We start from the raw sequence: 26,372 nt of genomic DNA on the forward strand, positions 1-26,372 counted from the left end.
AGGCCCAGGGGGAGAATCCCAAGTTCCTCTCATTATCTAACTGGTCATTTTAGATGGAAGATGGGACCTGCTCTTCAATTCATGCCTCGCTGTCTGATTTTTATCTTTTCACTGAACCCAAAGTGCTGAAACCAGAAACACTGCTCCAATCTGTAATTATGGCATAGAATTACATAGAAACCATAGCATAGAAACAGGCCAATCAGTCCAACTGGTCTGTGCTGGTATTTATACTCCACACATGCCTCTTATCCCTTCTCACCTGGTTATCCCTCTATTCCCCTCTCCCTCATGTCTGTGAAACCTCCCCTTTTCCCCTTAATATATCAATCCTATCTGCCTCAACAAATCCATGTAGCAGTGAGTTCCATGTTCTCACCAATCTCTGCATAAAGAAATCCTTTATTTGATCTGCATACTGCAAAGGCTATGGACCCTGACAACATCCCGGCTGTAGTACTGAAGACTTGTGTTCCAGAATTTGCCGCACCCCTAACCAAGCTGTTCCGGTACAGCTACAGCACTGGCATCTACCCGACAATATGGAAAATTGCCCAGGTGTGTTCTGTCCACAAAAAGCAGGACAAATTCAATCCAGCCAATTACTGCCCTATCAGTCTACTCTTAATCATCAGAAAAGTGATGGAAGGTGTCATTGACAGTGCTATCAAATGGCATTTACACAGCAGTAACCTTCTCACCGATACTCCGTTTGGGTTCCACCAGGGCCACTCAGCTCCTGACCTCATTACAGCCTTGGTTCAAACATGGACAAAAGAGCTGAATTCCAGCGGTGAGGTGAGAGTTGCTGCCCTTGACATCAAGGCAGCATTTGACCGAGTATGGCATCAAGGAGCAAAACTGAAGTCAATGAAAATCAGGAGGAAAACTGTCCGCTGTTTGGAGTCATAGCTAGCACAAAGGAAGCTGGTTATGGTTGCTTGAGGCAAATCATCCCAGCCCAGGATATCACTGCAGGTGTTCCTCAGATTAGTGTCCTAGGCCCAACCATCTTCAGCTGCTTTATCAATTAATTTCCCTCCATCATAAGGTTAGAAGTGGGGGTGTTCGCTGATGATTGCACAATGTTCCTCAGATACTGAAGCAGTAGGTGTCTATATGCAGCAAGACCTGGACAACATTCAGGATTGGGCTGATCAGTGGCAAGTAATATTTGTGCCACACTAGTGCCAGGCAATGACCATCTCCAATGAGAAAGAGTTTAACCATCTCCCCACGACGTTCAACAGCATTACCATTGCTGAATCCCCCACCATCAACATCCTGGGGGTTACCATTGATCAGAAACTTAATTGGATCAGCCATATAAATACTGTGGCTACAAGAGCAAGTCAGAGGATGGGAATTCTGTGGTGAATAACTCACCTCCCAACTCCCCAAAGCCTGCTTTTTTTTAATTCATTCATGAGAATGTGGGTGTTGCTGGCCAGGCCAGCATTTATTGCCCATACCTAACTGCCCTTGAGAAGGTGGTGGTGAGCTGCCTCTTGAACTGCTGCAGTCCATGTGGTGTAGGTACACCCACAGTGCTGTTAGGAAGGGAGTTCCAGAATTTTGACCCAGCGACAGTAAAGGAACGGCGATATAGTTCCAAGTCAGGATGGTGTGTGACTTGGAGGGGAACTTGCAGGTGGTGGTGTTCCCATGTATTTGTTGCCCTTGTCCTTCTAGTTGGTAAAGGTCGTGGGTTTGGAAGGTGCTGTCTAAGGAGCCTTGATGCATTGCTGCAGTGCATCTTGTAGATGGTACACACTGCTGCTACTGTGCGTCGGTGGTGGAGGGAGTGAATGTTTGTAGATGGGGCGACAATCAAGCGGGCTGCTTTGTCCTGGATGGTGTCGAGCTTCTTGAGTGTTGTTGGAGCTGCACCCATCCAGGCAAGTGGAGAGTATTCCATCACACTCCTGACTTGTGACTTATAGATGGTGGACAGGCTTTTGTGAGTCAGGAGGTGAGTTATTTGCCTCAGGATTCCTAGCCTCTGACCTGCTCTTGTAGCCACGGTATTTATATGGCTACTCCAGTTCAGTTTCTGGTCAATGGTAGCCCCGAGGATGTTGATAGTGGGGGATTCAGCGATGATAATGCTGTTGAATGTCAAGGGGAGATGGTTAGATTCTCTCTTGTTGGAGATGGTCATTGCCTGGCACTTGTGTGGCGCGAATGTTACTAGCCACTTATCAGCCCAAGCCTGAATATTGTCCAGGTCTTGCTGCATTTCTACACGGTCTGCTTCAGTATCGGAGGAGTCACGAATGGTGCTGAACATTGTGCAATCATCCGCGAACATCCCCACTTCTGACCTTATGATTGAAGGAAGGTCATTGATGAAGCAGCTGAAGATGTGTTGGGCCTAGGACATTACCATGAGGAACTCCTGCAGTGATGTCCTGGAGCTCAGATGATTGACCTCCAACAACCACAACCATCTTCCTTTGCGCTAGGTATGACTCCAGCCAGCGGAGGGTTTTCCCCCTGATTCCCATTGACCTCAGTTTTGTTAGCCTGTTCACCATCCACAAGGCACAAGTCAGGAGTGTGATGGAATACTGTCCACTTGCCTCAAGAAACTCAACACCATCCAGGACAAAGCAGCCTGTTTGTTCGGCACCCCATCTACAAGCATTCACTCCCTCCACCACCGGTGCATAATAGTGCTGCAGCAACTCCTTCAACAGCACCTTCTACCCCACACGACCTCTACCACCTAAAAGGACAAGGGCAGCAGACACATGGGAACACCATCACCTGCAAGTTCCCCTCCAAGTCACATACCATCCTGACTTGGAACTATATTGCCGTTCCTTCACTGTCGCTGGGTCAAAATCCTGGAACATTCTCCGAACAGCACTGTGGGTATACCTACCCCACGTGGACTGCAGCAGTTCAAGAAGGTGGCTCACCACCTGCTTAAGGGCAATTAGGGATGGGCAATAAATGCTGACCTAGCCTGCAATGCCCACATCTCAAAAATGAATAATTAAAAATTCTTGGGGTATGAAAATATAATGGTTACGTTACTGGACTAGTAGTCCAGCTGCTTGCTCTAATAGCCCGATTTGAACTGTGTGTAAGTGAATGGGTTTTGTAATGAGTTATAATTGAGTCCACAGAGACATGTGTTCAAATCCCACCATGGCAGCTGCAGAGTTTAAATTCAGTTAATTAAATCTCAAATAAAAAGCTGATATCAGTAGCGGTGACTATGAAACTACCTGATTATCATTAAAAACTCATCTAGTTCACTAATGCCCTTCAGATATTTACAATCTACATTAAAGAGACTGAGAGTAATGTATCCAAGTTTTCTGATGATACAAAGCTAGGTGGAATGCATGTTACAAGGAGAACACAAAGAGATATAGATAGATTAAGTGAGTGGGCAACAAGGTGGCAGATGGTGTATAATGTGAGGAAGTGAGGTGTTATGAAAGTGTTTCCATGTTTTAATATTAGGACTTATGTGTAAAAGTCTGGATATCTGAGGAGCTGCTGGACTTGTTTTTTTTAATAAGTCACTGGAAAGACTTGGGACTTGCTTTAAAATCACACTTAATGGATGCTGAATGAAAAACAGGAGGCTTGGTGACTAGGGGGAGTTGTTTACAGAGAAGTGGCATGTCAAGGTTTATGGGGGTTAAGAGTTGGTTTCGTTTCGGACTGTTTAGAGTCAGTTGGGATTCAGCCTGCTGAGAGAAGCACCCAGCTCATCCTGTTCCACCTCTCTGAGAAACCCTGAGAATCCAGTGTGATAGCTGAAACCCCTGATGCAGCATTTCTCCTGGAAAGCCTGCCAGGCTAATCCTTAACGTCACCTGAAGAGAACAGCTCCAAAAAGAACCCAGTAACTGACGTCTACGTGTATCAGGATGCCAGACCAAAGGACCAAATTCCATATCTTATCCTTTTTCTTCACGAATAAGTATTTGGCGAAAGTATTTTTTTGTCTTTTTTGTAAAGAGATCTCTGCAGAGAAACCTCCTTGTTTTTTCTTCAACCATTGCGTATGTGTTTGTGTGTGTGTGTGATTTCAATCTGTGTGTTAATGTTTTGCATCTTTATTGAATAGGTCTTGTTTTATAATAAATTGATAATTTTGTTGTTTATTAAAGAAACCTGGTTGGTGGATTTTATTCTGAAATAAAAATGAAGTATCAGTAACTGGGTAAACATTTAAATATACGTTGTGACCTGTGGAGAAGTGGAACTAGAGAAAGACAGTGCACTCCTCCCACCTCAGTCGTAACAGAGGTTATTCACTTTGGTTGTAAGAATAGAAAAGCAGAAATATTTTTAAATGGCATGAAACTTTTAAATGTTGATGTTCAGAGGCATTTGGTTGTACTTGTAAAGAAACACAGAAAATTAGCTTTCAGGTACAGCAACAATTAGGAAGGAAAATGACATGTTGGTTTTTATTGCAAGGGAATTGGAGTACAATAATAGAGGTCTTTTTACAGTTGTACACAGCATTGGTGAGACCACACCTGGAGTTATATGCACATTTTTGATATCCATGTCTAAGGAAGGATATGGTGGCGGTATAGTAAAGGTTCACTAGGTTGGTTCCTGGGATGAGAGGGTTGCCCAGTGATGAGAGGCTGAGTAAATTGGGCCTATACTCTCTGGAGTTTAGAAGAATGAGAGGCGATCTAATTGAAACATACAAGATTCTGAATGGGCTTGACAAGGTAGATACTGAGTTGTTGCTTCCCCTGACTGGGGAGTCTAGACCACAGGGGCACAGTCTCAGGATAAAGGGTTAATCATTTAGGACTGAGATGAGGAGGAATTTCTTGACTCAAAGAGTTGTAAATCCGAGAGGGTTACAGATGCTCCATTGTTGAATATATTTAAGGCGAGATAGACAAATGTTTGGTCCCTCGGGGAATCGAGGGATAGGGGGAGTGGGCGGGAAAGTGAAGGTGAGGCAGAAGATCAACTGTGTTAGTATTGAACGGTGGAGCAGGCTCGAGGGGCTGTATGGTCTACACCTGCCCCTATTATGTTCAGGGAAGTAAATCTACCATCCATACCCCAACTGGCCCATAGGTGACTCCAGCCCCAGAGCAATGTGATTGGCTCCTAACCGCCCTCTGAAATGGCTTAACAAACCTTTCAGTTGTATAGGTATGGGCAATTAATGCTGGCCTTGCCAGCAATGCCAATATCCTGTGAATGAATAAAAACATCGATCAATGACTAATCCATATTTACGCTCCCTTGTTCTGGATTCATGCACCACGCCCATCCTTCATAATTTTCAAGACCTGTCAGGTCACCTCTCAGTCTTCACCTTTCGAAAGAAAAGAGACCCAGCCTATTTAATGTTTCCTGATAGGTGTTTGTTACATCATCTAATTTCTTACTCACAGAATATGGGCCCAGATTTTGCTCTCAGCTGAGTAGGAACAGTACCGATTATTACACGTATGCTTACCCACAGGATTTTGCACTGGAACTTGATGTGATTAGGAAACCATTTTGGTATGGCACTCGCTACAGGAAATCTGTGACCTGAGTGAACAGGGCAAAGCAACTGTGTACAAAAACAAGAAATGCCGGATTCACTCAGCAGGTCTGGCAGCATCTGTGGAAAGAGAAGCAGAGTTAACGTTTCGGGTCAGTGACCCTTCTTCGGAACTGACAAATATTAGAAAAGTCACAGATTATAAACAAGTGAGGTGGGGGTTGGGCAAGAGGTAACAAAGGAGAAGGTGCAGATTGGACCAGGCCACATAGCTGACCAAAAGGTCACGGAGCAAAGGCAAACAATATGTTAATGGTGTGTTGAAAGACAAAGCATTAGTACAGATTAGGTGTGAATATACTGAATATTGAACATCAGCAAGTGCAAACCTGAAGAAAAACAACCTGAAAAAAACAGTGGGTAAGCAAACTGAACAAACTAAGATGAAATGAAATAAATGCAAAAGAAGATTGTAAAAAATGTAAAAAGGAATGCAAAAAAAAAAAAAGAAGAAAAAATAACTAAAAATGAAAGTAAAGTGGGGGGCTGTCATGCTCTGAAATTATTGAACTCAATGTTCAGTCCGGCAGGCTGTAGTGTGCCTAATCGGTAGATGAGATGCTGTTCCTCGAGCTTGCGTTGATGTTCACTGGAACACTGCAGCAATCCCAGGACAGAGATGTGAGCATGAGAGCAGGGGGGAGTGTTGAAATGGCAAGCAACCGGAAGCTCAGGGTCCTGCTTGCGGACTGAGCGGAGATGTTCCGCAAAGCGGTCACCCAGTCTGCGCTTGGTCTCCCCAATGTAGAGGAGACCACACTGTGAGCAGCGAATACAGTATACTACATTGAAAGAAGTACAAGTAAATCGCTGCTTCACCTGAAAGGAGTGTTTGGGGCCTGGGATAGTGAGGAGAGAGGAGGTAAATGGGCAGGTATTACACCTCCTGCGATTGCAAGGGAAGCTGCCCTGGGACGGGGACGAGGTGGTGGGGGTAATGGAGGAGTGGACCAGGGTGTCGCGGAGGGAACGATCCCTTCGGAATGCTGACAGGGGAAGGGAGGGGAAGATGCGACTGGTAGTGGCATCACGCTGGAGGTGGCGAAAATGGCGGAGGATGATCCTTTGGATATGGAGGCTGGTGGGATGAAAAGTGAGGACAAGGGGAACCCTGTCACGGTTCTGGGAGGGAGGGGAAGGGGTGAGGGTAGAGGTGCGGGGAATGGGTCGGACACGGTTGAGGGCCCTGTCAACCACAGTGGGGGGAAATCCTCGGTTGAGGAAAAAGGAGGTCATATCAGAAGCAACTGTGTATCTCCTCAAACAATCAGATTGAAGAATTGTTAATGAGATGTGCAGTCTGAACTAAATATTGTCAGAATAATGAATTCAGTGTTAAATCAGGTACAGAAAATCAAATGAAAAAGGCAAAGAAGGATTGGATTAAGAGAGAGATAAAGTGAAGGAAAAAAAAAAAATTTTTTTTAGATCTCCAACAATACTTAAAATCTGAAGGAATGAAACTCCACATCTGTGAAAGTTAATTTTCAGCACCAGAGAGATTGTTGGCAGTAATTAAGACATAGCACGCTATTCAAAAAAATACTTACACTAGAATAAACAAACCCTAACTTTTTCTGCCACGTTTAAAGGTTGTTCATCCTTGCCCGTCTAAGAGCGAAGTCCAAAGTACGGAAAGTCCTTATCAGGGAACTCCTCTTTGCTGACGATGCTGCTTTAACATCTCACACTGAAGAGTGTCTGCAGAGTCTCATCGACAGGTTTGCGGCTGCCTGCAATGAATTTGGCCGAACCATCAGCCTCAAGAAAACGAACATCATGGGACAGGACGTCAGAAATGCTCCATCCATCAATATCGGCGACCACGCTCTGGAAGTGGTTCAAGAGTTCACCTACCTAGGCTCAACTATCACCAGTAACCTGTCTCTAGATGCAGAAAGCAACAAGCGCATGGGAAAGGCTTCCACTGCTATGTCCAGACTGGCCAAGAGAGTGTGGGAAGATAGCGCACTGACACGGAACACAAAGGTCCGAGTGTATCAAGCCTGTGTCCTCAGTACCTTGCTCTATGGCAGCGAGGCCTGGACAATGTATGTCAGCCAAGAGCAACGTCTCAATTCATTCCATCTTCGCTGCTTCCGGAGAATACTTGGCATCAGGTGGCAGGACCATATCTCCAACGCAGAAGTCCTGAAGGCGGCCAACACCCCCAGCTTGTACACACTACTGAGTCAGCGGCGCTTGAGATGGCTTGGCCATGTGAGCCGCATGGAAGATGGCAGGATCCCCAAAGACACATTGCACAGCGAGCTCGCCACTGGTATCAGACCCACCGGCCGTCCATGTCTCCGCTATAAAGACGTCTGCAAACGCGACATGAAATCCTGTGACATTGATCACAAGTCGTGGGAGTCAGTTGCCAGCGATCGCCAGAACTGGCGGGCAGCCATAAAGGCGGGGTTAAAGAGTGGCAAGTCGAAGAGACTTAGCAGTTGGCAGGAAAAAAGATAGAAGCGCAAGGGGAGAGCCAACTGTGTAACAGCCCCGACAACCAATTTTTCTGCAGCACCTGTGGAAGAGCCTGTCACTCTAGAATTGGCCTTTATAGCCACTCCAGGCGCGGCTTCACAAACCACTGACCACTTCCAGGCGCGTATCCATTGTCTCTCGAGATAAGGAGGCCAAAGAAGATCACATACATGCAGCAACTGTTCCAAGTGTTTCAATGACAAATCTCTGAGCAAGATACTGTTATAGCAAAGCTTCCAGAGCAGCAGTGAATTCAGACAGACACTTTCTGGTTTCCTTGTTTAACAGCATATGTACAGTTACTGCCCGATTAGCACTCTAATAACAGCGAGTACTGATAGCCTCACCATTATGTTACAGAAAAATCTGCCCCATTGAGTTTGGGGGAAGGGGAGGCAGAATGGAATTTGACCTCTCTCCCTCACAAAAAATATTTTCATGGGAGAAAGCAAATGGAATATTAAATTGAAATGGCACAAAGCAACCTCTTTATAATGAGATCACCTGTCGGATGATTGCTTCACTGCAAACAGTGCTTTCTTCTACAAGACATCTGTTTGGCGCACTTGTTCTTGCGATTATTTCACATCAGTAAGTGACTGATTTAAATTCCTACCTGGAATCTTGATTAAATAAGTTTGTTTCACCCTGTCACAAAATTCAGATTAGTTGAAGTAACGTAGTGAAGAATATCTCTCGTCAACATGCTCAGACTGGTTAAATCTGGGAACGTCGCATTGTTCAGGAAATTGTACTATTAATAAGAGCTCCTAGATGTAAAACACTACATTACAGTTGTGAATGTAAAGATGTATCAAACTAAAGAAACGCAACAACTGTTTTGTCAGGGTAAAATATTTCAGGGGAACATGACATTGTCCAATGATAGTCCACCACAGAACATCATTCTCACCTCTGAGTCTGAGCAGCATGGACTCAAGCTCCACAAACACAACTTGGAAATGTAACCTAGGCTGACACTTTCAGTGCAGTACTGAGGGAGTGCTGCACTGTCCGGGATGCCATCTCCAGGATTAAATATTAAAGCAAGGTCCCATTTGATGGCAAAAGATCCTATGACTTTTTTTTAAGAGTAGCAGGAGCTTTCTTTGCTGTCCAAGCCCATCTTACCAACTCCACCAGAAATGCATTAACATGTCATTCATCTCAGTTGTTGTTTGTAAGAAAGAACTTGCATTTCTATAGCGCCTTTCAGGGCCTCCGGAGTCCTAAAGTACTTTACATCCAATGAAGTAGTATTGAAGTGTAATCACTGTTGCAGAAAAACAGGGTAGCTAATTTGCTTACAGCAAGATCCCATGAGCTGCAATGAGGAAATGGCCAGATCATCTGGCTTTTTTGACAATGATGGTTGAAGGATGAATATTGGTCAGAACTCTCCTTTGAATAGTGCCACAATATCTTTTATGAGAGGGCAAACAAGGCCTTGGTTTTATGTCTCATCTGAAAAACAGAGCCTCCAACCGTGCAGCATTCCCTTAGAAATGCACTGCAGTGTCAGCCTAGATCTTGTGCTTAAGTTTCTGGTATAGGATTTGAACTTACAACCTCCTGATTGTGAGATGAGAGTGCAGCCTCTGGCTTGTTGCTGGTTTAACTTGCTAACAATGATGTCGGCCCTTTAAAGGAACAGAGTTTGACTTCCTGAGGATACCAAATACATATGAAGTCAAATAAAACATTGAAATGTGAGAAGATCTTTGGGGCGCTCATTAATTACTACATTTGCATCACTGCACCTGTTCACAGAATTGTCTTTACAATTTGTGAACAGTGTTTGACACAAGCAATACCTTGTACTTTTAAGTTTAAGAAAGATCTTATTACAGGGCTGCTGCACAGGTGTAATTCACCCCTCATTGTATGTTATGTGAAGTGATCAGCTGACTGTGTTTGCACAGTCTATGCTACTGCAATTTATTCACCACATGTTCGACCAGATTTAACAAGTTCTTTCTGGCCCAGATTTTGAATGACGCACGCCATCATTAATGCACAAATTGGCCAGAAATATGTGGCGAGGAAGAGATACCTCATCAATTGCAAATCACCGCAAGTTGCTGATTGCTTGTATATTGCTGAAAATAGAGACATGTTGTCGAAGCTTTTTGTCTTGCACTCGTCGGGACAATCCGCAAGAATAACCAATGTAAGGGAAAACAACACATTTATGCTGCATGAGAAGAGAGGGCTGATTGGTTGGCAAGTGAGCTCTGATTGGTAGAAGCGTTGCCACGGAGAATACACCTGTGTATAGTGACTGACAGTTAACTGCCAAGCTTTGTTTGAAATTTAAACCAAGCAACTTAACTCTGATTGGTCAAAGTATTGCCCTGAGTCCAATGAATAGCTATTCTTTCTATTTTATGCTTCTGTTCGAATTAATCAACATGTGTGTGCTTCTTTTAGAAAACGATCATTAACCTGACCTGAACTAAGAGGAACATTTTGGTTTTTATTAAAAAATCTGTGGCTGATTTTTAGAGGCTGAAAGATTTCAATGACATTGAAGTTGAGAAAAGCTGGGCTAGAAATTTGTCTTGGGAGGCGTCACAAACAGGCAATAGTGAATCATCAACCATTTCCCAGTCCGTTGGGTGGAGTGTACCATGGGCTGGCAATTCATTACATGCAATGCCACCCAAGGTGAATTTCTACTCTGCAGGGTTGGTGTAAAACAGGCTGTTTAATGTGGTTGCTTTTGTGTTTATCCAATGTTCAAACTGGAATTATATATTTAACAATTACTTCAAGAGGACAGGAGTGGAGGAGCACAGAGATCTTGGAGGGTTGCGGGACTGGAGGAGATTACAGAGATAGGGAGGGGTGAGACCGTGGAGGGATCTGAAAACAAGGAAGAGAATTTTAAAATTGAGGCATAGTTGGACTTTTCCTTCAGGGTGTTTACAAACAGGCTGTACTGAGGTCAGCAACTTGTTTCTGCAGGGAACAGAACTCACTTTCTACTGCCCTGGTACCTAGCACTTCAAACAGGACTGTTACTTAATGTGAAAGTAGAGAGTTTTGTTCCTGTACATTAATCTTAACTTCTTCAGTTCAATCAAAGGAATGGTATTTGCCCAATCTAAACCCAAAGAGAAAACTTGAAAAGATCTAATGGGCCAGTTTTACAGTTTTTACATAGAATCTACAGCATTAAAACCAGGTCCAATGGGTCCATGCAGGGTTTATATTCCACACGAGCCTCCTTCCACCCTACTTTATCTCACCCTATCAGCATATCTTTTTTTTTTGTTTTAGAGATACAGCACTGAAACAGGCCCTTCGGCCCACTGAGTCTGTGCTGACCATCAACCACCCATTTATACTAATCCTACATTCCTACCACATCCCCACCTATATTGGCTGGGCCAATATCCTGGATTTCTTTACGTAACACACAAGTTGGCGCATTAACACCACACAGAGTTTTTTTTTAAATTCTTTCATGGGATGTGAACATCGCTGGCAAGTTCAGCATTTGTTGACCGTCCCTAATTGCCCTTGAGAAGGTGGTGGTGAGCTGCCTTCTCGAACAGCTGTAGTCCATGTGGGATAGGTACACCAACAGTGCTATTAGGGTGTTCCAGGACTTTGGATGCCACGACAGTGAAGGAGTTCCAAGCCCTATGTCCCTAAGTCAGGATGGTGTGGGGCTTGGACGGAAACTTGCAGGTGGTGGTGTTCCCATGCATCTGCTGCCCATGTCCTTCGAGGTAGTGGGTTTGGAAGTTGCTGTCTAAGGAGTCTTGGTGAGTTTATTTATTTTATTTTATTTATTTAGAGATACAGCACTGAAACAGGCCCTTCGGCCCACCGAGTCTGTGCCGACCATTAACCACCCATTTATACTAATCCTACACTAATCCCACACTAATCCCATATTCCTACCACATCCCCACCTGTCCCTATATTCCCCTACCACCTACCTATACTAGGGGCAATTTATAATGGCCAGTTTACCTATCAACCTGCAAGTCTTTGGCATGTGGGAGGAAACCGGAGCACCCAGAGGAAACCCACGCAGACACAGGGAGTACCCAGAACTGAACCCGGGTCGCTGGAGCTGTGAGGCTGCGGTGCTAACCACTGCGCCACTGTGCCACCCTTTGATTCCTTTCTCCCTCATGTGTTTATCTAGCTTCTCCTTAAATGTATCTATACTATTCACCTCAACTACTCCATGTGGTAGCAATTTCTACACTTTAACCACTCTTTGGGTAAAAAAGTTCTCCTGAATTACCTGTTGGATTTTAAAAAATGTTGGCAATGCATCAATCTAAACTCTATGTAATCCAGGCATGAAGTCATCCCAAACACATCAACAAGCTGTGTGAGATTAATGGCAGAACTTTGCAGTTTTCTCGAGCCTTTAATGTAGAAAAATATCCCAAGGAATAATGGCAAAATAATGGACTTCAATCGAAAGAATGATATATTCGGAGAGTCATCAAAAACTTAGTCAGAGGTGGATTTGAAGAAGGCAGTTAAAAGAGTAGAGGGAGACAGAGATACATTAGGTAGTCTTGCAGCAATTCCAGTTCACTCTTGCAGCAGTATAACTACAGACTGGTAAGAAGCATTGCTTCATTTAATGGAGATGTTTTAGAATTTTATTTTGGATTTTTTTTATATATTAGCTAAGTGTTGCCAGATTGGACAGCTCTTATAGAGTGTCCCTGAAAATAATAGCGAATCTGAGGTCATAAGGAAAGGGAGCAAGACCCATGGTTGGAAGTATTTCCTGGTCAAAATCCTGGAACTCCGTCCCTATTGGCACTGTGTGTGCACCTAACCCCAAAGACAGCAACAGTTCAAGAAGGCAGCTCACCACCACCTTCTCAAGGGCAATTAGGGATGGGCAATAAATGCTGGCCTAGCCAGCGATGCCCACATCCCATGAAAGAATGAAAAAAAATTATTGACTGTCTCATGTTAAGTTGTGATTTGAACTTTGGTGGAGTGATTTGCCCATTTCACTGGTGTACTTTTCCAGATAAGATGAATAAATCTGCAAATAAATATTAATTGTTGAAATAACTTCAGATGAAGGGTATCCAGATTTTCTCACATTGATCATTGAAAAAGCTATCCAATTAGCTCCACTACCCACTGCCCTGCAAAATTTCCCTTTCAATATTTATCCAACTCCTTTTTGAAAATTACAATTTTTATTTTAAGAGATACAGCACTGAAACAGGCCCTTCGCCCACCGAGTCTGTGCCAACCAACAACCACCCATTTATACTAACCGTACAGTAATCCCATATTCCCTACCACCTATCTGCACTAGGGGCAATTTACAAAGGCCAATTTACCAATCACCTGCAAGTCTTTGGCTGTGGGAGGAAACCGGAGCACCCGGCGAAAACCCACGCGGTCACAGGGAGAATTTGCAAACTCCGCACAGGCAGTACCCAGAATCGAACCCGGGTCCCTGGAGTTGTGAGGCTGCGGTGCTAACCACTGCGCCCTTTCAGGCAGCGCGTTCCAGATCACAAACAGTTCACTGCCTAAAACATTTCTCCTCATCGCTCTTCTGGTTCTTGTGCCAATTATTTTAAATCTGTGTCCTTTGGTTACCAACCCTCTTGCCAGTTTTGCCCCATCTACTCAATCAAAACCCTTCATAATTTTGAATACCTCTATCAAATCTCCCTGCTATATTCCAAGGAGAATAACCCCAGCTTCTCCAGTCTCTCCACACAACTGAAGTCCCTCATCCCTGGAACCATTCTAGTAAATCTCCTCTGCATCATCTCCAAGGCTTTGACATCCTTCCTAAAGTGTGGTGCCCAAAATTGAACACAGCTGAGGTTTAACATAACCTCCTTGCTGTTACATTCTATGCCTCATGTCCTCTGACACTGATGGCTCAACATTGCACTATCTTGAGTGTCTCACTTCAGTCGCGGTGACCAGAATTGGACACAGAGCTCAAGCTACCGTCCAATCAGATTGCTAAATAGACTGATCTTTACCTATTTTTGTCTGACTTTTTATAGCAGCATAAAAGGGCAACACAGTGGCGCAGTGGTTAGCACCACAGCTCCAGCGACCTGGGTTCCGTTCTAGGTACTGCCTGTGTGGAGTTTGCAAGTTCTCCCTGTGATTGTGTGGGTTTCCGCTGGGTGCTCTGGTTTCCTCCCACAGCCAAAGACTTGCAAGTTGATAGATAAATTGGCTATTGTAAATTGCCCCTAGTGTAGGTAGGTGGTAGGCGAATGGTGGGGATGTTGTAGGGAATATGGGATTGATGTAGGATTAGTATAAATGGGTGCTTGTTGGTCAGCACAGACTCAGTGGACTGAAGGGCCTGTTTCAGTGCTGTATCTCTCTATGGGATCTTGTATTCTTTGTACTGCTCCTTTTGGTAAGTGACCAAGGGATTTTTTTTTTGGCAAAACCTGGTGATCTCCCCAATTTCTTCTCTTAGCTCAACTGAGGCTTTTTACTGTATTTCCAACAAGAAAAAGCAGGACTACACAGGCAGTGCAACTCAAAAACATCTAGTCAGCAATTCTCATTTTCAGCTCAGTTGGGTGCAATCAAGGATTTATTAGGTCTATAGTTGAAGCTATAGGAATTGATCATTGTTTCAAATGCATTACTGTGTATGAAATAAATTACTGTTTTCCTGCCACATGTAAAAGCCTCATTGTAAGAATATCTTCATCTCATGACCAGTACAAAGTCAATTCATCATATTGACTTGAGTCTGTTGGCAGTCATAAAGTCATTGAGAATGTCATTAGAGTAACAGATGAGAGCTATAAAGATCTGAAAACAGCAGACACGCTACAGTTAATGGAATCCCAGCTCTAACATTCAGAAAAATAGCTTTTTGTAATTTCACTTTGGGACAAGCAGCTAGCACCTGGTGTTCCCAGAAGTTAGCCACTTCTCCAGTTCGAGTCGACTGCCTCACCAGCAAAGCCCCTCAGGGAAGTCCTGTGAGGGTGGAGGAGGAGAGGGGAGAGAATAACTAGAGGGGCTGGGTGTGATCGAAGCCCTCATAATGGCTGTGAAGTCGGGAGGAACGCTCTCTGCATGCTTTGCTCAATGCTGACAAATGTTGCTGAGGGTTCCTTAGGACAGGCATGAGGCCTCCTCATTAGCATATGTGAGCGAGCGGTGAAAGAGCGCAGTGGGAGAACATGGTGGAAGAGTGTGGTGAGAGAGCCCGGTGGGAGAGAGTGGTGGGAGGGAGCGGTAGAAGAGTGCGGTGAGAGAGCCAAGTGGGAGAGAGTGGTGGGAGAGAGTGGTGAGAGAGCCCAGTGGGAGAGAGTGGTGGGAGGGAGTGGTGGGAGAGAGTGGTGAGAGAGCCCAGTGGGAGAGAGTGGTGGGAGGGAGCGGTGGAAGAGTGCGGTGAGAGAGCCCGGTGGGAGAGAGTGGTGGGAGGGAGCGGTGGAAGAGTGCGGTGAGAGAGCCCGGTGGGAGAGAGTGGTGGGAGGGAGTGGTGTGAGAGAGCCCGGTGGGAGAGAGCGGTGGGAGGGAGCAGCGTGAGCGAGCGATGAGAGAGAGCGGTGGGAGAGAGTGGTGGGAGAGCCCGGTGGGAGAGAGCAGTGGGAGAGAGTGGTGGGAGAGAGTGGTGTGAGAGAGCCTGGTGGGAGAGAGTGGTGGGAGGGAGCGGTGGAAGAGTGCGGTGAGAGAGCCCGGTGGGAGAGAGTGGTGGGAGGGAGTGGTGTGAGAGAGCCCGGTGGGAGAGAGCGGTGGGAGGGAGCAGTGTGAGCGAGCGGTGAGAGAGAGCGGTGGGAGAGAGTGGTGGGAGAGAGTGGTGTGAGAGAGCCCGGTGGGAGAGAGCGGTGGGAGGGAGCAGTGTGAGCGAGCGGTGAGAGAGAGCGGTGGGAGAGAGTGGTGGGAGAGAGTGGTGGGAGAGCCCGGTGGGGAATCACTGCAAGGTGCACAGCATGTGAATTATTGTCCAATAACATTAATAGTAGAGAGAAATGCACATCCTGAACCCAGCATATGATTGGATAGTGGTTATGTTACTGGGTTCATAATCACAGAGAACACAATTTCAAATGCCATTATAGCTGTTTGAGAATTTGAATCCAGTTCTTTTTTAAACCTGGAAATAAAAAGCTGGGATCAGTAAAAGTGAGCATGAAACTGTTGGTTGTTGTAAAATCCGAACTGGTTCACTAATATCTTTTAGAGAAAGGAACCTGCTGTCCTTACCCGATCAAGGCCTATATGTGCATCCAGTCAATGTGATTGACTCTTTGTTGCCCTCCGAGGTGGCCTGGCAAAGGTTTGTATTAAACCTCTCAACGGCACCTTCTCAAGGGCAACTAAGGGATGGGCAATAAATGCCAGCCTTGCCAGTGACACCCACATCTGAATGAATGAATATTTGAATGTTAATTTTTTTTAAATGGAAACCGTGATCTTTGGTCCAAGAATGTTCCGCCAGGTTCTCCTGATGATTGCCCCTCCATCACAAAGCAGAGAATCAGCCCCTGAATGGGATGACATCAGATCATTCGATGACAGCGTGGTGACACCAGTTTTATGTATCACATTGTTTCTCAAATTAAATTTACTGAATTGAATGGGGGGAGGGAATCACCTGTCAGCTGATAATGGACCATCTGCTCACTGGAGTGAATGATGTTAATTCCAGGAACTGAGGCAACCTTTTAAATCTTTTTGTTTTGTTGCGTGACTAAATGGATATTCTCTGCGCTAGTGTATCACCCTACTGCTGGCCTGTTCCATTCAGCTTACAAGGGGGCTGAAAGCGCCTGATAATCTGGCACTGGCTACCCAACAGAAGGTGAGGCAGGTCTGTGTTATTTAATGTAAAACTATACAAAGCAACCAGACTGTGGATCCCACAGTAGCAGGTGGGTAAGGAGTACAGGATTGGTGCCTGTGAATTTTCTTTGATGTGAGTTCTGATCCTATTCATCAATTCTGTAAGCTATGGATCATGGCCCAGCGGGTAGTATTCTGGTCTGTGAATCAGGAGGTTGTTGAGTTTAAAGCCTAGTCCAGAGACTTTGTAGAACAATCCAACACAGAAGGAAAAAATTCAGCCCATTGCTGTCTGGCTCTTTGAATGAACTATCGAATTAATCCCACTCCCCTGCTCTTTCCCCATAACCCTGTAAATCTTTCCCCTCTTAAAAACCTATTCTATTCCCTTTTGAAAGTTACTATTGAATATATTTCCACCACCTTTTCAGGCAGAACATTCCAGATCACAACAACTCACTGCGTTAAAAAAATGCTTCCTCAAGTTGCCTTTTTTTTGCCCATCACTTTAAAGCTGTGTCCTCTGGTGACCAACACTGGGAACAGTTATTCCTATTTTACTCTTATCAAAACCATTCATGATTTTGAACACCTCTATTAAATTTTACTTGAACACCTAATCCAGGCTGAAACTTAGTGGGGGTTGTTCTGGAAACAGTGGGACACGATCTGGAGTCTGGAGGTCACTGAAAAAGGGATCCTCAAATGTGAGTGCATTGGAGGGGAATGTTCTAGATTCTTGGGACAATACTGGGATCAGCGAGCCGTGGGAATAGGATCTAAGAGCTGGTGAGTTCTGGGAGGCACTCCCAGGAACTGGATTGTTGTAAAAACCCAACTGGTTTACTAATGTCCTTTTTAGGGAAGGAAACCTGCTGTCCTTACCCATTCTGTCCCTATATGTGACTCCAGACTCACAACAATGTTGTGGTATTAATAATGGGAAACAAGGAAATGGCAGAGACTTCGAACATGTATTTTGTATCTGTCTTCACAGTAGTAGACACAAAAACAATCCCAAGAATAGCAGAAAATCAAGAAGCAAAGGGAGGGAGGAATTAAATCACGATTGTGATGTTCTTGGGACTGGAGACAGCAAGCTGTTGATTCCTCTTTATTCTTTTTTACTTTCACTTTCTCGTTGCTGACATGGGCGTGTATAGCAACCTCAAGTGGACAAAATGCACAATGCAATTTTCAAAACACTACAATTAACACTTGAGAAAAAGTACTAGGAAAACTCATGGGACTAAAAGCTGACCAGTTCCCTGGGCCTGGTGACCTGCATCCTAGGATCTTAAAAGAAGTGGCTGCAGAGATAGTGGATGGATTAGTTGTAATCTTTCAAAATTCTCTAGATTCTGGAAAGGTCCCAGTGGATTAGAAAACCACAAATGTAACACCTCTATTCAAGAAAGGAGAGGTAGAAAGCAGGAAGTTATAGGCCAGTTAGCCTAATGTCTGTCATTGGGAAAATGCTTGATTCCTTGTTATGGAAGTCCTAGCAGGGCATTTAGAAAACCATAATGCAATCAGGCGGAGTAAACATGGTTTTATGACAGGGAAATTCTGTTTGAAAAATTTATTAGAATTTTTTGAGGATATAACAAGCAGGATGGATAAAGGGAAACCAGTAGATGTGGTGTACATGGATTTCCAAAAGGCATTTGATAAGGTGCCACCTAAAAGGTTACTACACAAGATAAAAGCTCATGGTGTTGGGGATAATATATTAGCATGGATAGAGGATTGGCTAACAGACAGGAAACAGAGAGTCAGGATCAATGGGCCATTTTCAGGTTGGCAAACTGTAACTAGTGGAGTGCCACAGGGATCAGTGCTGGGACCTCAAATATTTACAATCTATATTAATGACTTGGATAAAGGGTCCAAGTGTATTGTAGCCAAATTTGCGGACAATACAAAGATAGGTAGGAAAACAAGTTGTAAGGAGGACACAAAGTATCCGCAAAGGGATATGGATAGGTTAAGTGACTGGCAAAAATTTGGCAGATGGAGTATAATGTGGGAAAATGTGAGTTTGTCCACTTTGGCAGGAAGAATAGAAAAGCAGAATATTATTTAAATGGAGAGAGACTGCAGAATGCTGTGGTACAGAGGGATCCGGGTGTCCTTGGACATGAATCACAAAGAGTCAGCATGCAGGCACAGCAAGTAATTAGGAATGCAAATGGAATGTTGGCATTTATTGCAAGGAGAATGGAGTATAAAAGTAGAGAAGTCTTATTACAACTGTACAGGGCATTGGTGAGACTGCATCGAGAATACTGTGTACAGTTTTGGTTACCTTATTTAAGGAGGGACATACTTGCATTGGAAGCAGTTCACCAGGCTGATTCCTGGGATGAAGGGGTTGTCTTATATGGAAAGGTTGAGCAGGTTGGGCCTTTACTCATTGGAGTTTAGAAGAATGAGAGGTGATCTTATTGAAACATATAAGATTTTGAGGGGACTTGACAGGGTAGATGTGGAGAGGATGTTTCCCCTTGTGGGGGAATCTAGAACTAGTGGGCACAGTTTCAAAATAAGGGGTCTCCCTTTTATGACGGAGATGAGGAAGAATTTCTTCTCTCAGAGGGTCATTAATCTTTGGAATTCTCTTCCCAATAGAGCAGTGGAGGCTGTGTTATTGAATATCCAAGGCTGAATTAGATAGATTTTTGATTTACAAGGGAATCAAAGGTTATGGGGGGAGGCAGGAAAGTGGAGTTTAGGCCACAATCAGATCAGCTATGATCTTTTTGAATGGCGGAGCAGGCTTGAGGGGCCGAATGGCCTACTCCTGCTCATATTTCTTATGATCTTATTAATGTTGTTGACCTTTAATTGCCTTCTAAAATGGCCTAAGCCATTCAGTTGCATCAAAACCACTGTGACAGACTGCGGCAGTTCAAGAAGGCAGCTCACCATCACTTTCTGAAGGACAGTTACGTATTGGCAATAATTAATGACCTTACCAGCAGTGCCCATATCCCATGAAGGAATAACTAAATAAAAGGAGGCGGGGACTAGTCTTGGTGAAAGATATTGTGAATCCTGTTTGACTGAGGAGAAGATTTGAGAGCTTTGGAAGACAGCTTCCAGCTCAGAGTTTGAGAGTTCAAATTCCACTCCATGGTAGGGCCTTATTTAAATATAACAATTCCTGGAGCCCAGTCTGACCATGACCAGATCTACTACCTAGCGAGGGCAGGGGGTGGGAGGGAGGGTGTGGAGGGCTGGCTTGGCTGGAGCGGGGAAATGGTGGCAAGCGGGCTTCAGCCAGGGACTCAGGAATGGTTACCTGGCCATCAATGGGAAGGAGGAGTCTGCAGGGACTCGGGGTAGGATCAGGGTGGAATTGGGGTGGATCGGGATGGGATCTGTGTGGGATCGAGTGGCAGGAACTGGGATGGGGGTGCAGGTTTCTCGGGCGATAGGCAGTCGGCCCCACTCCTGGCCAAATGTTAGAGGGAAGGTCATTGTTAAAATGTGTGGGGATTGATATGATGATTCACATTTCTGTGGTGGTTGAGAATCCTCAATGTAATACAATTGTGGAACAGTCTGAGCTTCCTTAATCACTTCACTCTGACTGAAGGCCAAGGGAGTAAAGGATGTGCCTGCATTTCAAGAAGCCTGTAATATAAAACCTCATGCAACAGACTCCTGACATAATATTGCAATCCAGATGTATAATTTGCAGCAGATTCCCACAAACTTGTAGATATTGCTGGTCTTTTGGCAGAGAGATGGCGGTCTAATTCAAAGTGTTGGCATGCCAAGTTTCCTTAAGGCCGCAACCCTGCAATGTACATCTTAGTTATCCTTTGTCACATCACTACAACCACCAATTAATCGCTACAACATTCTAATTAAAAATGATGGAGGAAGTGGCATTCTAACCCACACAGCACCACCAAAGCAGAATAACTTGTGACTCAGGTTTTGAACTTTGTTTTAATGTTCCAATTGGTGATTCTTCTTGTCTCCAGAGGAGCTGTGCTTGCTCGAAGTTCACACTCAACACGATGTTTCTCACACTCGATGTACTGTTGAGTTGCTCCTTTGATGATCAGAGGGAGAAATGATTGCCAAAAAATTGCAATGTTTCTGAGTTCTTGAAGCACTTTAAAGAGTGTCTGACCAATAGTAAGCTAAAAAAAAAAGCTGTCCTTGTTTGATGTCAATTTGCTGTGAAAGGACAAAGCAGGATGAGTAACTTATTTACATCATATCCTGTAAGTGTAATTCTATCAAACAGAACCGATGAGGTGTCAGCAGTGGCACAGTTGGCAGCACTCTTACCAATGATTCATGTGGTCGCGGGTTTAGGTACTGCTCTCAAGCCTTGAGCACATACCCAGACTGGCACTGAGAGAGTGCTGGAGGGGCAGTACTGAGGGAGTTTTGCACTGAAGGAGGGGCAGTACCGAGGGAGCACTGCACAGTTGGAGGGGCAGTACTGAGGGAGCACTGCACTGTTGGAGGGACAGTACTGAGGCAGTGTTGCACTGTTGGAGAGACAGTAGGGAGGGAGTGTTGCAATGTTGGAGGGACAGTAGGGAGGGAGTGTTGCAATGTTGGAGGGGCAGTACCGAGGGAGCACTGCACAGTTGGAGGGGCAGTACTGAGGGAGCACTGCACTGTTGGAGGGGCAGTACCGAGAGAGCACTGCACTGTTGGAGGGACAGTACTGAGGCAGTGTTGCACTGTTGGAGAGACAGTAGGGAGGGAGTGTTGCAATGTTGGAGGGACAGTAGGGAGGGAGTGTTGCAATGTTGGAGGGGCAGTACCGAGGGAGCACTGCGCTGTTGGAGGAACAGTACTGAGGCAGTGTTGCATTGTTGGAGAGACAGTAGGGAGGGAGTGTTGCAATGTTGGAGGGGCAGTACTGAGGGAGTGTTGCACTGTTGGAGGGGCAGTACTGAGAGTGTTGCACTGTTGGAAGGGCAGTACTGAGGGAGTGTTGCACTGTTGAAGGGGCAGTACTGAGAGTGTTGCACTGTTGGAAGGGCAGTACTGAGGGAGTGCTGCACTGTCAGAGGGGCAGTACTGAGGGAGTGCTGCACTGTTGGAGGGACAGTACTGAGGGAGTGCTGCACTGTTGGAGGGGCAGTACTGAGGGAGTGCTGCACTGTTGGAGGGGCAGTACTGAGGGAGTGCTGCACTGTTGGAGGGGCAGTAGTGAGGGAGCCATGCACTGTTGGAGGGGCAGTACTGAGGGAATGCTGCACTGTTGGAGGGGCAGTACTGTTGGAGGGGCTGTACTAAGGGAGTGCTGCACTGTTGGAGGGGCAGTACAGAGGGAGAGCTGCACTGTTGGAGTGGCAGTACTGAGCGAGTGCTGCACTGTTGGAGGGGCAGTACTGAGAGTTTTGCACTGTTGGAGGGACAAGACAGAGGGAGCGCTGCACTGTCGGGGAGTCAGTACTGAGGGAGTGCTGCACTGTTGGAGGGGCAGTAGGGAGGGAGTGTTGCACTGTTGGAGGGGCAGTACTGAGGGAGTGCTGCAATGTTGGAGGGGCAGTACTGAGGGAGTGCTGCAATGTTGGAGGGGCAGTACTGAGGGAATGCTGCATTGTTGGAGGGGCAGTACTCAGGGAGTGCTGCACTGTTGGAGGGGCAGTACTGAGGGAGTGATGCACTGTTGGAGGGATAGTACTGAGGGATTGCTGCACTGTTGGAGGGGCAGTAATGAGGGAGTGTTGCACTGTTGGAGGGGCAGTAATGAGAGTGTTGCACTATTGGAGGGGCAGTACTGAGGGAATGTTGCACTGTTGGAGGGGCAGTTCTGAGTGAGTGCTGCACTGTTGGAGGGGCAGTACTGAGGGAGTGCTCCACTGTTGGAGTGGTAGTACTGAGGGAGTGCTGCACTGTTGGAGGGATAGTTCTGAGGGAGTGCTGCATTGTTGGAGGGGCAGTACTGAGGGAGCATGGCACTGTTGGAGGGGCAGTACTGATGGAGTGCTGCACTGTTGGCGGGGCTGTACTGAGGGAGTGCTGCACTGTCGGAGGGTCAGTACTGAGAGAGTGTTGCACTGTTGGAAGGGCAGTACTGAGGGAGTGCTACACTGTTGGAGTGGCAGTACTGAGGGAGTGCTGCACTGTTGGAGGGATAGTACTGAGGGAGTTCTGCATTGTTGGAGCGGCAGTACTGAGGGAGTTCTGACTCTTGGGGGTGTACAAAATCTGTGGCATGATATCTAAGAAGAGGAATTGAGTTCACCAATATTCTAACCAATATTTATGTCTCAAACAACATCAAAAAAAACAGAGGATCTGGTCATTTATTTCATTGCTTTTTCTGGGATCCAGCTGTGCGCAAATTGGCTGCTGCATTCTCCAACATTACAGCAGTGAGTATAATTCTGAAGTATTTCAGTGGCTGCAAAGTCCATTGGGATGTCCTCATGTCATGAAAGGTCCGATGGAACAAAGAACAAAGAACAGAACAGCACAGGAACAGGCCATTCGGCCCTCCAAGCCTGCGCCGATCTTGATGTCTGCCTAAACTAACACCTTCTGCACTTCCGGGGCCCATATCCCTCTATTCCCTTCCTATTCATGTATTTGTCAAGATGTCTCTTAAACGTCGCTATCGTATCTGCTTCCACCACCTCCCCTGGCAGCAAGTTCCAGGCACTCACCACCCTCTGTGTAAAAAAACTTGCCTCGCACATCCCCTCTAAACTTTGACCCTCGCACCTTAAACCTATGTCCCCTAGTAACTCACTCTTCCACCCTGGGAAAAAGCTTCTGACTATCCACTCTGTCCATGCCACTCATAACTTTGTAAACCTCTATCTTGTCGCCCCTCCACCTCCGTCGTTCCAGTGAAAACAATCCGAGTTTTCCAACCTCTCCTCATAGCTAATGCCCTCCAGACCAGGCAACATCCTGGTAAACCTCCTCTGTACCCTCTCCAAAGCCTCCACGTCCTTCTGGTAGTGTGGCGACCAGAATTGAACGCAATATTCTAAGTGTGGCCTAACTAAGGTTCTGTACAGCTGCAACATGACTTGCCAATTTTTATACTCTATGCCCCGACCGATGAAGACAAGCATGCCGTATGCCTTCTTGACTTCCTTATCCACCTGCGTTGCCACTTTCAGTGACCTGTGGACCTGTACGCCCAGATCTCTCTGCCTGTCAATACTCCTAAGGGTTCTGCCATTTACTGTATACCTCCCACCTGCATTAGACCTTCCAAAATGCATTACCTCACATTTGTCCGGATTAAACTTCATCTGCCATCTCTCCGCCCAAGTCTCCAACCGATCTATATCCTGCTGTATCCTCTGACAATCCTCATCATTATCCGCCACTCCACCAACCTTTGTGTCATCCGCAAACTTACTAATCAGACCAGCTACATTTTTCTCCAAATCATTTATATATACTACAAACAGCAAAGGTCCCAGCACTGATCCCTGCGGAACACCACTAGTCACATTCCTCCATTCAGAAAAACACCCATCCACTGATACCCTCAGTCTTCTATGACTGAGCCAGTTCTGTATCCATCTTGCCAGCTCACCTCTGCTCCCATGTGACTTCACCTTTTGTACCAGTCAGCCATGCGGGACCTTGTCAAAGGCTTTACTAAAGTCCATATAGACAACATCCACTGCCCTTCCTTCATCAATCATCTTCGTCACTTCCTCAAAAAACTCAATCAAATTAGTAAGACACGACGTCCACTTCACAAAACCATGCTGTCTCTCGCTAATAAGTTTGTTTGTTTCCAAATAGGAGTAAATCCTGTCCCGAATAATCCTCTCTAATAGTTTCTCTACCATTGACGTAAGGCTCACCGGCCTATAATTTCCTGGATTATCCTTGCTCCCCTTCTTAAACAAAGGCACAACATTGGCAATTCTCCAGTCCGCTGGGACCTCACCTGTAGCCAATGAGGATGCAAAGATTTCTGTCAAGACCCCAGCAATTTCTTCCCTTGCCTCCCTCAGTATTCTGGGGTAGATCCCATCAGGCCCTGGGGACTTATCTACCTTAATGCTTTGCAAGACACCCAACACCTCCTCCTTTTTGATAATGAGATGACTGAGACTATCTGCACTCCTTTCCCTAGGCTCATCATCCACCAAGTCCTTCTCTTTGGTGAATGCTGATGCAAAGTACTCATTTAGCACCTCGCCCATTTCCTCTGGCTCCACACATAGATTCCCATCTCTGTCCTTGAGTGGGCCAACCCTTTCCCTGGTTACCCTCTTGTTCTTTATATATGTATAAAAAGCCTTGGGATTTTCCTTAATCCTGTTTGACAATGACTTTTCATGACCCCTTTTAGCCCTCCTAACTCCTTGCTTAAGTTCCTTCCTACTGTCTTTATCTTCCTCAAGTGCTTCATCTGTTCCTAGCCTTCCAGCCCTTACAAATGCTTCCTTTTTCTTTTTGACTGGGCTCACAATATCCCGCGTTATCCAAGCTTCCCGAAACTTGCCAAACTTGTCTTTCTTCCTCACATGAACATGCTGGTCCTGGATTCTAATCAGCTGACGTTTGAAAGACTCCCACATGTCAGATGTTGATTTACCCTCAAACAGCCGCCCCCAATCTAAATTCTTCAGTTCCTGCCTAATATTGTTATAATTAGCCTTCCCCCAATTTAGCACCTTCACCCAAGGACTACTCTTATCCTTAACCGCAAGTACCTTAAAACTTATGGAATTATGGTCACTATAGAACTGCAGGTTTTTTCTTTCTTTGTAAGGAAGGCTAGAAACGTGCAGAAAATGTGTCTGCTCTTCAGCAATCCAGGCTGCAGTCCAGGCCATGACACTCAGGTGATGCCCCCTTTCACACTGAAGTAGCCTGTATGGCCTATCTCACTTGCCATACCAGCCATGAGTGATCAGTAAGAGTCTGAGGACACGGAAATTGCCAGCCCTTGGCCTCCTAGGTTCATTCGATTATACTCCACTGGTCGTGTTTGATACAAGGCCCCAGTGAGACCGAAAACTGGGACCCAGCATCACGTGCATCCTGGCCATCTGCCTCACCACCCCTTACCACACTGGAGTAAAGCTGGAGTGTTCCAGAAAACCATGGTGATAAATAAGCAGAGCAAGATATTGCCCTGGTGGTTTCATCATCTATTTCTGTCAACCAACAGTGTATCTCACTCACCCCAAGTCCCATCTACCCAGAACTCCTATGTTCACTGATTTACATTGACTCCTGGTCCTCAATTTAACAATTCTCACTCTCCTATTCAAATCCCTCCCTGCTCTCGCCCCTCCCTATATCTGTAAACTCCTCCAGCTCTATAACCCTCCCAGAACTCTGAACTCTTCCCAGTCTGGTCACTTGTGCATTCTCTATTTCCATTTAATCACATTAAAAAATGCTTGGATATGTACTTGAGCTGCTGTAACCTACAGGCTATGGACCAAGAGATGGATGAGATTAAGCTGGATAGCTCTATTCCAGCCGGCACGAACACAATGGGCAATGAATCTTTATTTTTATTCATTCGTGAGATGTGAACGTTACTGGCGAGGCCAGTTGCCCACCCCTAATTGCC

This window comes from Heterodontus francisci, chromosome 18 (genome assembly GCF_036365525.1).
Source record: "Heterodontus francisci isolate sHetFra1 chromosome 18, sHetFra1.hap1, whole genome shotgun sequence".
Classification (NCBI taxonomy): Eukaryota; Metazoa; Chordata; class Chondrichthyes; order Heterodontiformes; family Heterodontidae; genus Heterodontus; species Heterodontus francisci.